Here is a 14,476-nt window from a genome sequence, read left to right as displayed (position 1 = left end):
GCATAGAGTGACATTTGCTTTAATGCCTCATTAAAGGGTATGTTGATCTGGAGCTTCTTGAAGATTTCTAGGAATCTAGAGAATTGGCTGTCTTTCCCGTCTATCCTCAGCCTTTGTGGGTATGGTTCTTGTGGCACATAAGGCTTTAGGACTGGCTTTGATGAGGATGGTGCATGGGTTTCTTCTTCTTTCTTGTTTTGAGGCTCCTTTGCAGCTTCTTTCTCTTGGTTGCTTTGACTTGGGGATGCTTCTTCTACAACTTTTTCACTTCTAAGTGTGATGGCTTTGCATTCCCCTCTTGGGTTGGCCATGGTATCACTGGAAAATATATGTGTGGGCATTGGTATTTGCTTAGATAAGCTCGCTAATTGTGCTTCCAATTTTGAAATTGCTGCACCTTGATTCCTTATGTTTGATCTGCACTCTTCTTGGTTGGCATCCATCTTCCTTTCGGCCTATATTTGTCTCTCCAAAATATTAGAAATAGCTCCTGTTAGCTGTGATGATATTTGTGCTATTGCAGCCTCCACTCTTTCAAAATTACTCTTGATTTCACATAGTTGCATGGTTGAGGTTGATGTTTCTTGGTGGTGGTTGTTGTGTGTTTGTTGGGTGAAGTGATATGATGTATTTTATGAATTGTGGTAGGGTCTGTTGTTGCCTGATTGATGGTTGGGGTTGTGGTTGTTGTATTGGTTGGATTGGTATGGTTTGTTATGATCTTGGTTGTGGCTTTGTTGGTTCCTCCACCCAAAATTTGGGTGGTTCTTCCAACCTAAGTTATTTGTTTTGGAGTTTGGGTCATATGGTGGTCTAGAAGAGTTATTCACATAGTTTGCCTGCTCCCATTCACTTTCAACTTCTGGGGCATCTTTTTCCTGTGGTGGTGCTTTAGCTTGGACAACTGAGACTTGGCTAGTCTCCATCCTCTTTGTTAGGGCTGCTAGTTGTGTTGTAATCATCTTGTTTTTTGCTAACAAGGCATCCATAGAATTTAGCTCTAGCACTCCTCTCTTTTGAGTCCTTTCTGAAGCATAGAAGTACTCATTTTTAGCTATAGTCTCTATAACATCTATGGCTTCTTCAATGGTTTTCTTCTTGTTGAGTGAACCCCCTGAAGAATGGTCCACAGCTTTCTTTGCTTCATATGATAACCCTTCATAGAAGATGTGGAGTTGCACCCATTCGTTGAACATATCTGGAGGGCACTTCCTTGTCAAGTCTTTGAACCTCTCCCAAGCCTCATAAAGTGTTTCACCATCTTGCTGTCTGAAGGTCTCCACCTCAGCTCTCAGTCTATTAACTCTCTGTGGAGGGTAAAATCTTGCTAAAAATTTGTTTACAACCTCGTCCCAAGTTGTTAAGCTTTCCTTGGGAAATGCCTCCAACCATTTTGCTGCCTTATCTCTGAGAGAGAAAGGGAACAAAAGTAGTTTGTAGGTGTCAGGGTGTACGCCATTGGACTTTACAGTGTCACAAATTCTCAGGAATGTAGTGAGGTTTCAACTCAAATTTGTTATCATGGATTGTTGTCTTTAGAATGCTACTGCCACAGTTTCCTGGATTTGGGTTGATGTAGGAGCCTAAGACTCTCCTCTCTTGCCCAATATGATTACCAGCATCTACTCTAACATGGTTTTGCACTTCTTCTTCCATAGTAGCTCCCAGATCTTCCTCCACTACTTTCTCTCCGACTATGCCTTTGCCTCTTGCTTTTCTCCTTAATCTAAGAAAGGTCCTCTCAGGTTCACTATCGAAAGAGGATGAAGTTTCTCCTCTTCTACCTGTCATACATTCAACAAACAAAAAGCAGAGGACAAGTGAAGGAATCACTCTTGTTAAGATTAGTGGTTAGCTTGGTTGATGCAATTAATCAAACAGTTAGAAGGATGGAAGTATGAGCAATGAATAACTAAAATGGTCAAAGTAAAAAAAACAAAATAGAACAGAAGGAAATTAAAGAAGAGGAAAAGAAATAATAAGGTAATAAAAATGCTTAGTCTAGCTCCCCAATCAATTTAATCATTGTCAATTTCAAACCAATCCCTGGCAACGGCGCCATAAAACTTGATGACCGGAATTCACTTCCCATATATAAAAATGATGAATCTGTTCTTTTGGCAAGCGCATCAAAATTATCGTCAAGTAATAACCCACAGTGGAGTGAGATCGTATCCACAGAGATTGGTAGATTTGAGCAATTTTAATCAATTGGTGAATTAGTTAAGCTAAACAATATAAAGTGTGGTTTCAAAATTGTAAATGAACAGGAAAGTAAATGACTCAAAAGTAAAAATAAGCAGTAAAGTACAAAAAAGGAAATGGCAATAATGTAAAGTGTAGAAACATAAATGACTTAATTGTAAATGGGAATGGGGGTTGACAGAATGTAAAGAAAGCTATAAAGAAAGTGGAATGTAAGAATAAGGGAAATTCATTGAGATCAGGAGATGTTGTTCTATTTGGATTAAATCCAGTTCATCTCATCTACAATCATGCAACTCATTGACCTCATGGCAATCATGATTGATTGAGCGCCAATCCTTTGGTAATTCAATCTCTCAGATCTTGATCAATAGCCAATTCCTTGGTCTAATTGCTCATAAAGAGAGATATGCTTGGTCCCTGATTATACCACACAACATCATAGGTCCAAGTAGAGGGATGATTATATGTCACCATATCCAAATACTAAAACACAGATCCTACTCAAGTGTGCGAAGGGATTTCTAGCATGGTTTCATGTTTCCTTTTCCAAGGTTCCCATGAAACCCATTTTGCATTCAACCTCTTTCCCAAGATGATTGAACACTAACATTAAAATAAAATTCCTTCTAGCAAATCAAAGAGAAGATGAAGAGAAGAAGAATTCACTATCATTAATCCATCAAGTACAATAGAGCTCCCTCTCTCAATGAGAGAAAATTTAGCTACTCATAGCTCAAGAAAAAGTACAAGATATGGAAGAAGAAAAGTAAATCCAACTATCCTTCAACAACTAACAGTGGACTGCTTAACCCCTTTCTCAGTACCTTCAGGGGTTGTTTATGCTACTCCTAGCCCTAGAATAAAGAAAATACAAAAGAGAAAAGAAAAATACAATTTGGAGGGAAAAGAAAACTCAATAAACGTGACATTCCAGGCTGGCGTGTGACAGGTGTTTAAGTGGCATGCCACGCCCAGCCTCCAGTTTGGCTTGGCGCGCCACGCCCAACTCTTCAAGTGGCACGCCCCATATGTTGGTGTCCCTGGCGTGCCATGCCTTCGAGCCCAAGTGTCACGCCCATGCCTTTTCCATCTTATTCTCCTCTCTGGAAAGTTGAACTAGCGTGGCATGCCCAGGGTCTGGCGTGCCACACCCATTATGTGTGCTTGGTTCTTCTCTCTGGTCAATTGAACTAGCGTGCCACGCCCAGTGTGTGACGTGCCATGCCCAGCATTCTTCCTTGGTCCAGTAGTTGGCATGCCACGCCTAGGTCTTCAAGTGGCACGCCAAAGTGAGAGTTGAGAGCTGGCGTGCCACGGCTTCAACACCAAGTTGCACGCCCAGCTTTGCCTTGGCCTTCTTAAGTGTTTGGCATACCACGCCTGGGTCTTCAAGTGGCACGCTTAAGTGAGTATGAGAGCTTGGCGTGCCACACCTTCGACACCAAGTGGCATGCCCAGCTTTGCTTGTACCTTCTTTAATATTGCCGTGCCACGTCTGGTCTTCAAGTGGCACGCTTGAGTGAGGATGAGGGCTTGGCGTGCCACGCCTTCGACACCAAGTGGCACGCCCAGCTTTTTGGACCTTCAACCTCTTCTCTGGAAACTTGTACTAGCGTGCCACGCCTTAATGCTCAAGTGGCACGCCCACTTTAATGTGACTCCTTTAAGCTAGGCGTGCCACACCTGGGTCTTCAAGTGGCACGCCCAAGTGATTGTCCCCTCTGGATTAATGAACTGGCGTGCCACGCCCCATGGTTCAACTGGCACGCCCATAGTGTGTGATGGGCTTGGCGTGCCACGCCCCTTTTGTGGCCTTCAGCATTGCTCTCTAGAAACTTACACTAGCGTGCTACGCCCAGCTCTTGGCATGCCACGCCCATGTAAAGGCTTTGGGAGTCCTCTCTGGAAAACTGCGCTGGCGTGCCACGCCCAGCTCCTTGCCTGCCACGCCCATGTAACATGTTCAAACATGCTTCTCTGGGAATCATAACTGGCGTGTCACGCCCAGTTCCTGGCGTCCCACGCCCATAAAGATGACTTGAGGGTCCTTTCTGGAATTCAATACTAGCGTGCCACGCCCAGATCCTAGCATGCCACGCCCATACATTTTTGTGACGTTTGCTCCAAGTGGCACGCCAGTTTCACACGCCCAGCTTGTTTTGTTGTTTTCTTCTCTTTTTGTTGCCCTTTTTCACCTGAAATTCAGCATAAACCCATTTCAAAGCAATGTACCATAATATTCATCAAATAGTTCATGAATTGCAATGATCAAATGAGATTATGCTCTTTTATGGTCTTTTTTAGGTAAGAAAAAAGGGTAAATGATGCAAGTCATCATGCTACAACCTCTATTTGTAAAATCTTATATATTATATAAGTTAAAGAAAGTTTTAACTAGGAGCCTTTGAAGAAAAGTTTAAAGCAAGGCGTTAAACAGAAAACCGCATCACTTGCGTAACCGATAAGTATAAACCGGAAAGAAATAAGAGTAAATCAAAACATAGATATATAAAAGAAGAGTTCCAAGATACAGATAACAAGGCTCCTAACCTGGCTCGCAAAGTTAAAATCGGACAGAGCATGTAAACATATATATACATATACACACTTATTATTTAAAGAAATTAGAAAATTAAATTTTATAGTTTAATGAAGTATAAATAATTAAAATATAAATTGTAACACTAATTTTAAAGGTTTTGGCACAAAATTGGACCGAACGAGTCGAACTGGTTGAACTAGGCCCACTTTAGACCCAAGGCCCAACCCATATGAATAAGGAAGCATGCTGAAACAAGGGAGAAAAGGGGGGAACGTTGCAAACTCTTGCTCCAATTTTCAATTCACCACAACTTTCAATCCAGAGCTCCGATTGACGAGCCGTCAGTGGCCATGCGTCTGTCTCAAAATTCTCTACAAAGCCCACTAACCAATTTGGTATGAAATTTAATCTTTCTTACCCAGATTTTCCCTCTTCATTTTTGAATATATATAGGGTTTGGAATCAAGGATTTTATGATTTTGATGTTTTAGGATTGAATTAGCTAGTAGAAATTATTGGGTCTTGTTTATTTGAGCCGTGGGTAAGGTAAGAAATTCCTATTTCTTGGTGAATTTCCAATTTAGTAAACTCTATATTAATTATAGTGATAATATATGATATTAGATTGAAATTGATAATTGGTTGAAGTCAAGTTGGTGAAATGGAGCAAGTGATGCGGGTTTGAATTTATTGAATTGAGAAATGGAGGAATTGGAGGCTTGCGGGGGAGAAGATTTTTTGTGTTCCGAGCTTAGGGAGGAATCGGCTAAGGTATGGTTTTGGTTTCTCATAGATAATATATAATGCTTCGTGAAAACATAGGCTAGATAATCATAAAATAAGTTGTATGATATGGATGGTTGAGGTGTAGTGACTCGTTGTTAGAAATTGTTGAGTGGGTGGTTGAAATAAATGATGATTGATTATTAATGATTGTGAATAATAATGCTGAGAATGATTGATGATTGATGAATAATATTAAATTATAATGATGATGTTGAATTGAATAATAAATGTGATAAATAATACTGATAGTAAGTGATGATGAGGATAAGTTGTGGAGATTTGCTAATTATATATATGTATGTATTTGTGGATGATTGAGTGGTTTGGATGGGACCCAAGAAGGGTGCCAAAGTCTGAGTTTTAGGGGTGGTGCTGCTGAAATTTTATGAGAAATTTTGGAATGTTTTAAATTTAAGAATGAAACTAAAATTGATTTTGGTTTAAATGTTTTGGTTTTGAGATTGATTTGGAAATTTTGGTTTAAATAATTTGGTTTTGATTTGAATGATTTGGCTTTGGTTTAAATTTTATTTTGATCAATTCAAAATGAGAAGCTATGATTTTAAGGAATTTAAGGAAATGAGATTGGTTGTCACTCCCCTAAAGTCTAGAGGCCTTGTCGAGGGGTTTAACTAATAGATAATTTTCTTTTGTCTTTTGAAATAAAAATTGGTTTTAAGTAAAATTGTTTTGAAGGTTTTGGAGAATGTTACAAAGAGGTGGTTTTGGTTTTAAAGGAAAAGAGATTTGAGATTTGAATTACCTGGGCAATATGCTTAGTCCCACTTGCTCCGAGTCAAGATTTTAAAAGATTGTGGTTTTGAATGTGATTTTTGACCTGGCAAGGATCGTGGTGGTGTACCTCTTATCCAGTGTCGCAATGGACGTAGAGACTGTGGTTGTTTACCGCCCAGCGGTTGTGAATGTGTTTGTCAGGATCGTTGTTATTTACCACCCAGGTGTGTACTATTTTCTAATTGAAAACGTCTGGGGGATCGAGGTGATATACCACCCGCAGATGGTGGGGGATCGAGTTTATTTACTACTCACCAGATGAGGATCATGGTACTGTACCGCTCACCAGTTTCAAGAGGATGATGTCCAGGTTAGCTACCGGACATGTCGGGTTGGCTTTATAACCGACAGATGAGACTCATCAGCCATAGGGCAGGTGGTGTGCACGAATCCCCACACCTTCAAACAGCAGTACCAGCAAGTGCACTGGGTCGTCCAAGTAATACTTGAGCGAGTCAGGGTCAATCCCACAAGGATTGTGGTTTGAAGCAAGCTATGGCTATCTTGTAGGTCTTAGTTGATGGTGTATTTTTAGAAAACGAATTCCAACACCCAAAACTAACCGGCAAGTGTACCGGGTGGCATCAAGTAATAATAACTCACATGAGTGAGGTCGATCCCACAGGGATTGAAGGATTGAGCAATTTTAGTTTAGTGGTTGATTTAGTCAAGCGAATCAAGTGTTGATTTGAGTGGTTTGTAATTGATAGAAGCTAAATTGCATGAAATGTAAAGGGAGAGGGAAGAATTGCAATAAATTAAAGAGAACAGAAAGTAAAAGTGCTGAATCTTAAAGAACAAGTAAATTAAATTGCAGAAGCTTAGATTGCAAGAAATGTAAATGACTGAGTCTTAAAGTGCAAAGAAGGTAAATTGCTTGAATTATAAAAGGGTTCAGGGAGCTGGGATTGCAGAAATTAAACGAGCAGAAATGAAAATAACAATTAATAGAGAAGAAGATGAATTAAATTGAAGTAGATCTCAAACAGAAAAGTGAAAATGCTTGAAGAATGAAAACAGAAAATAAATGTAGCTTAATTGCAGAAGTTAAAGGAGAAATTGAAGATCTCAGGAGTGGAAGAGACTAGAAAATAAGTCTAGATCTCAAATCCTTTCTTGATCCAACAAGAACAATTGCAAAAGAAATTGGAAAAGTAAATTGCAGAAGAAGCAGAAGAGTGAAAGCAGTAAACAGAATTTGCAATTAAATCAAAGTTCTTAGAATTATGCAGAAAGATAAAACAAGAGATCTCAAGGTGAGATTGAAACAGAATTTCTTCAATTCTTCACCCAAAATCCCAGACAAGAAGTAAAGAGTGCTCAAACAAGAACAAGGAAGAAGAGAGATCAATTCTCCTTCCAAATTCTCCAAGATCCAAATTCAAAGTAAAAACTCTAAAAATTCTAAAATGAAAATTCTCAAAGAAGCCAAAGGTCCTAACTAAATCAAACTAGCTTCTATTTATACACTTTCTATTCTTGGATTTTAGAATTTAGATGTGCTTTTAATTTGGTAAAGAATTGAATTAAATTGGATTTTTAATTGACTTTTCAGCCCATATGTTACTCCCAGTGGAGTGCTCTGCTCTTGTGGAGTGCGGAGCATCAATGCTTGTGTTAGAGCTCTTTGTTGCGTGCCAAGTTGGGGAGCATTCAGGATAGCACTCCGCTCTTGTGGGGAGCGGAGCATTGTGGCTTGTGTTGGCATGTCTTACGCGCATCAAGTCCTCCTGGCCGTGTCAAGTTGTGCACTCCAAGCTTCCCTGGCCGTGTCAAGTTGTGCTCTCCAAGCTTCCCTGGCCGTGTCAAGCTTGTGCAAGGAATAAAGAGAGTAGCGCTCTGCTCTCCTTGGGATCGGAGCATTGGCACTTCCAAGGGAAGGTCCTTGGTTTGATTCTTGCTGGAGGCATGCTGGCTCTTTTTCTTTGTGAAGGAAGCAAGGGTGACGCATGCATTGAGTGGGAGTGTCTTGGGTTCGAAACTTGGGGGATGCCTTTGGCCAATTTTTGGCTTATTTTCTTTTGTGAGTAGCGCTCCCCCATTCCCCCTTGCTCATGAGTTCAAGCCTTGTAGCCCTCACTAGCAAACTTCTTCCTTGAATTCATTCTTCTCCCCTCTCTTTCTTGGTTCAAAATTGTGCTCCGCTCTCAAGGAGAGCGTAGCATCCAAGCTTGCTTCCTTCATTGTGCCACGCCTCTTTGTTTCTTTTGCCACATTCTTCTCTTCCTTGGGCCATGCTTCTTAGGCCACGCTTTCTTATTTTCTTCTTTTCTTCACCTACAAGTAATCAAAACAACCAATCAAAGTATCACCAAATTCACAAGGTTTATAAATCATTTAAATATCAATTAAATTTAGTTTAAACCTGATGATTTAATATCAATTAAATGGTGGTTGATTGATTCAAAGAAACCATGCAATTCCATTACAAATTACTTACTTACAATACAAGAAAGTGCATAAAATTTAATAAAAACAAAGAAATAGACTAGTAAAACTAGGCTAAGATGACTTGTCATCATAACACCAGACTTAAAACTTGCTTGTCCCCAAGCAAGAAAAGAATTATGCTCAAAGGTTCTTTCAATTAGAATGGATTTGGAGAATAACATGTGCTATCCTGTGAGTGAAGTGATTAAGTGACAGTGGGGTGAACTTTAAATTATATGCTCATGCAAGGGTTTCAGTGCTTACTAGTCCCTACATCTTGGAAGTCTTAGGTCTTAGATCTTTCATCCAAATAATATCATGGAGATCTCTCTATAGGTAATCACCTTGAAGCAGCTTATAATTTCTGTGTTTTGGCCTTGACTCTAAATGTCATGTCTCAAAGCGGCTCTTTAGATAAGCTTTCAATCAATACTCCTAAACCAGTTGGTTTTAAGGTATTAGGTGTTAAAGCACCCCTAAGGATTTACTTGCTCAAGCCTCTCTCTTTGACACAACTCGACCACAAGCATTTACTAGGATAACAACTCTTTGAGTTCTTGTTTCTTTCTTCTTTTCTGCCTAGTAATTGATGCTCAGAGCCTTGGGCCATGTTCTTTTGTTTTTGTATTCCCTTTATTTTCTTTTGTTTGCTGCTTCTTAGATCAATAAATGTTTAAGAATCTCCACAATACTTCTTTGAACTCTATGTCCTGCCTATGAGCTCCCATGCAAGTTTTCACAAGCATGTAACCTCAATGCATAATCATACAACTAGAACCACCACTTCTCCTAATCTTTTGCTTGCCTCAAAACTGTTTAATTCTTTAATCCTTCTTTTCAAAGAACTGTCATGTGATGCTTTTTTGAGACATTGAGTGCAAACAAGTTTGGAGAGTATAGGGTTGTGAATGATCAAGCATCTCAATTATTGAATTACAGAGAAATTATGCTAAACAGACAAACAGGGGTACAATAGCACTTTCAATCATAACAGTATCTAATGTAGAATAATCACTTAACAATACAACCTTTTGGAGTTTACTTGCTTTATTCCTCATCATCATCATTGCCGGTCTTCACATTCCTTTTTCCTCTTTCTGGTTGATGATGCTTAATCCTTCCAAAAACTTGTATGATACTCTGCAATGATATTGAAAGTTTCTTGTTCCCAAGCACTTAAAAAATGGTTAGCATGCATGAGTTATTTGTGGGCTTTTTGAACTTACTTTGGTGTGGAAACACCAAACTTAGTACCTTGCCAATGGTTCTCATGCATAAGATTGACCATATGTAAAACTCTTTTTCTTTGCCAAAGGTAGTAGAACTAAAAACTAGGAAACAGCAGAATAGTTAACTAGTTTATCTAAATGCTTGAAGCTAGCATTATGCAGAAGGTGAGAATGTGTTTTATGATGAAGTTTTTAGTGGAACACCAAACTTAAAATCCTTCATTCTCCCTTAGATTGTTTTGGTGTGCGACACCAAACTTAGCTTCTTGCAATATAGATAAAGCTAATTGACCTTTTTATTAAAATAGTTATGAAGAGAAAACTACCTCAGGTTGGGTTGCCTCCCAATAAGCACTTCTTTATTGTCACTAACTTGACATCCTTCATTTTGTGATCATGGAAGTTGAGAATCATGTTGCCTTTGATTTCCTCCTCTCACTATGGGCTTCCTTTCCTCTGTTTCTTCTTGCGGAACCTCTCTGTGATGCTTTTCTTTGATGATTGTTTCCTTTTCCATAGCCCTCTCACTTTTTTCTATGATTGCTTTCCATTTCTCCCACCTAGCAGCTTTTTCGTTGTCTTGTGGGTCATCTTTAGTGGCTTTGGGGATGGTATTTGCCCTTTTCTCTCCTATTTCTGCAAAGTGTTTAGCTAGTTGTTCCATTTGCCTTTCAATTCTTCTGATTGAGGCATTCTGGTTCTTTATTGTCACCTCTTGGTGCTTCATCATTCTCTCTATTAAGATCTCCAAGTTGGTGATCCTCTGAGAGTCTTGTGAGATTGGTTGGTTGTGGGGTGTTGGGGGTTGGACGGATGGGTATTGTGGAGATGTGTAGTAGTTGTTGTTGGTATGGTGATGTTTTTGCTGGTTTGTGAAGTTGGGGTTGTTGTAATTGAGGTCCCTTGGTCCTGGATTTTGGTGCTCAATTCTCCTCCAGTTGGAATGAGTCTTCCAGGGTAGGTTGTACATATCACCCTGAGATTTGTGTTGGAACCGGCTTGAGGTACTCCTTGGAGATTGTGATGGCTCATGACTTTGTTACTCATAGTTAATTGCTTCAAAACCTTTTTCAGATCAATTCCAACCATGTGGATTTTGAGGTGGGTTATGTGCATTTACTACAGCAACTTACAGCCAATCAATTTTTCTGGCCATCAGCTCCAATTGTTGTTGAAGTTGTTGGTGTATCTATTGATTTTGGTTCATGACTGCATTTACACCTTCAATCTCCATTGCTCCATTCTCTTGTGTGGATGGTTGCACTTCTGCCTCTAGTTTACCAATTTCCTGGGGTAGTTTCAACTTGGCCAGGAATTCACTCATTAGATCTTTCCATCCGATGATGCTTCCTTGTGGGAAGCCTTCAAGCCATTGAGCAACATCGTTCATGGTGATGAGCGGATGCTTCAAATCATGGGTTGCATTGTCATCTAAGGTGAGGGCACCACTCCCATAATTACTGGAATTTGTTGAGTTCCCCTCCATGATCTGCACAATCACAAATAGTCCAAATGAAGATTGAATATACTCATGCCAAAATGTGGTTAGAGGATTAGTTGACACAATGTATCAAACAGTTGACAGGCTTGAAAGATCAATAGAAGAAAATTGCTTCTGTTATTGACTCAGTGAGCAGAAATACAAGAAACGCATAGACTCAGAAAAGCCAGGAAAATCCCACTCTATTGCTAAAGTGGGGTTTTAGTTAGCTTAAGCGAAAATTCAAAGAGTTAGTGTGTTAGTTAAAAATTAACGAAACAGAAAAGAAAAAGTGCTTGATCTAGATCTCCACTTCACTTAATCATTGTCAATCTAATCAATCCCCGGCAACGGCACCAAAAACTTGATGGTGTATTTTTGGAAAATGAATTCCAACACCCAAAACTAACCGGCAACTGTACTGGGTCGCATCAAGTAATAATAACTCACATGAGTGAGGTCGATCCCACAGGGATTGAAGGATTAAGCAATTTTAGTTTAGTGGTTGATTTAGTCAAGCGAATCAAGTGTTGATTTGAGTGGTTTGTAATTGACAGAAGCTAAATTGCATGAAATGTAAAGGGAGAGGGAAGAATTGCAGTAAATTAAAGAGAACAGAAAGTAAAAGTGCTGAATCTTAAAGAACAAGTAAATTAAATTGCAGAAGCTTAGATTGCAAGAAATGTAAATGACTGAATCTTAAAGAGCAAGGAAAGTAAATTGCTTGAATTATAAAAGGGTTCAGGGAGCTGAGATTGCAGAAATTAAACAAGCAGAAATGAAAATAACAATTAACAGAGAAGGAGATGAATTAAATTGAAGTAGATCTCAAACAGAAAAGTGAAAATGCTTGATGAATGAAAACAGAAAATAAATGTAGCTTAATTACAGAAGTTAAAAGAGAAATTGAAGATCTCAGGAGTGGAAGAGACTAGAAAATAAGTCTAGATCTCAAATCCTTCCTTGATCCAACAAGAACAATTGCAAAAGAAATTGGAAAATTAAATTGCAGAAGAAGTAGAAGAGTGAAAGCAGTAAACAGAATTTGCAATCAAATCAAAGTTCTTAGAATTATGCAAAAAGATAAAACAAGAGATCTCAAGGTGAGATTGAAACAGAATTTCTTCAATTCTTCACCCAAAATCCCAGACAATAAGTAAAGAGTGCTCAAGCAAGAACAAGGAAGAAGAGAGATCAATTCTCCATCCAAATTCTCCAAGATCAAAATTCAAAGTAAAAACTCTAAAAATTCTAAAATGAAAATTCTCAAAGAACCCAAAGGTCCTAACTAATTCAAACTAGCTTCTATTTATACACTTTCTATTCTTGGATTTTAGAATTTGGATGGGCTTTTTAATTTGGTGAATAATTGAATTAAATTGGATTTTTAATTGACTTTTCAGCCCATATGTTACTCCCAGTGGAGTGCTCTGCTCTTGTGGGGAGCGGAGCATCAATGCTTGTGTTGGAGCTCTTTGTTGCATGCCAAGTTGGGGAGCATTCAGGATAGCGCTCCGTTCTTGTGGGGAGCGGAGCATTGTGGCTTGTCTTGGCATGTCTTGCGCGCATCAAGTCCTCCTGGCCGTGTCAAGTTGTGCGCTCCAAGCTTCCCTGGCCGTGTCAAGCTTGTGCAAGGAATGATGAGAGTAGCGCTCTGCTCTCCTTGGGAGCGGAGCATTGGTACTTCCAAGGGAAGGTCCTTGGTTCGATTCTTGCTGGAGGCATGCTGGCTGTTTTTCTTTGTGAAGGAAACAAGGGTGGCGCATGCATTGAGTGGGAGTGTCTTGGGTTCGAAACTTGAGGGATGCCTTTGGCCAATTTTTGGCTTATTTCCTTTGTGAGTAGCGCTCTCCCACTCCCCCTTGCTCATGAGTTCGAGCCTTGTAGCCTTCACTAGCAAACTTCTTCCTTGAATTTATTTTTGAGTGAAGCCCGATAATGCTCTTGGCAAGAGCAGAGCATCATTCTTCTCCCCTCTCTTTCTTGGTTCAAAATTGTGCTCCACTCTCAAGGAGAGCGTAGCATCCAAGCTTGCTTCCCTCATTGTGCCACACCTCTTTGTTTCTTTTTCCACATTCTTCTCTTCCTTGGGCCACGCTTCTTAGGCCACGCTTTCTTATTTTCTTCTTTTCTTTACCTACAAGTAATCAAAACAACCAATCAAAGTATCACCAAATTCACAAGGTTTATAAATCATTTAAATATCAATTAAATTTAGCTTAAACTTCATGATTTAATATTAATTAAATAGTGGTTGATTGATTCAAAAAAACCATGCAATTCCATTCTAAATTACTTACTTACAATACAAGAAAGTGCATAAAATTTAATAAAAACAAAGAAATAGACTAGTAAAACTAGGCTAAAATGACTTGTCATCATTAGTCAGGCAGATCAGAAGGTTGTTGATTTTATGTCAGATATGGAGTTGTAAGAGTAATGTACGAAAGGAATAAAGCAAAAGAGGTAGAAAATACTGATAGGGATAGGGTTAAGTATTGGAGTTGCTTTGTCTTTCTGAATTAACTATGGTACTACTGTCTCCTTTGCTTGTGAATGATCTTCTTCTATGGCAGGCTGTATGTGATCAACGCCATGGTCCATGGTCATTGATCTCCTCTGCTACAGATTGAACGCCATTGGCCGTGGTCATCCTATCTGACGAAGGGTGAAGCGCTAGCAAGTCATTCTTCTGGCGATCCTACTCAAAGCGCCACAGGCAAGGTCGAATCTTCCAGATCAGAGAATGCTGATTCTTTGGATTCTAGCCTATACCACGGAGACCCTAATCTCCCCGAAAATTGACTGAACTGGTGTCTCGAGAAGTTTCCAACGAAGTCGTGGATTAACCGTCTGAAGGATGTATAAACATAGCTATTGGCTCGTGCTTTCCAGTCACGTATTCACACAAACCCAAGTAAGGGTAAAATAGTCTTAATGTGATGAACAGAGCTAATTTGTCAGATTATCCTATTCACCACGATGAAGATCAGATGTACATCTTAG

Source organism: Arachis ipaensis, chromosome B05 (genome assembly GCF_000816755.2).
Source record: "Arachis ipaensis cultivar K30076 chromosome B05, Araip1.1, whole genome shotgun sequence".
Classification (NCBI taxonomy): domain Eukaryota; kingdom Viridiplantae; phylum Streptophyta; class Magnoliopsida; order Fabales; family Fabaceae; genus Arachis; species Arachis ipaensis.
The sequence above is the reverse complement of the archived record's forward strand: the minus strand, read 5'-3'. Positions refer to the sequence as shown.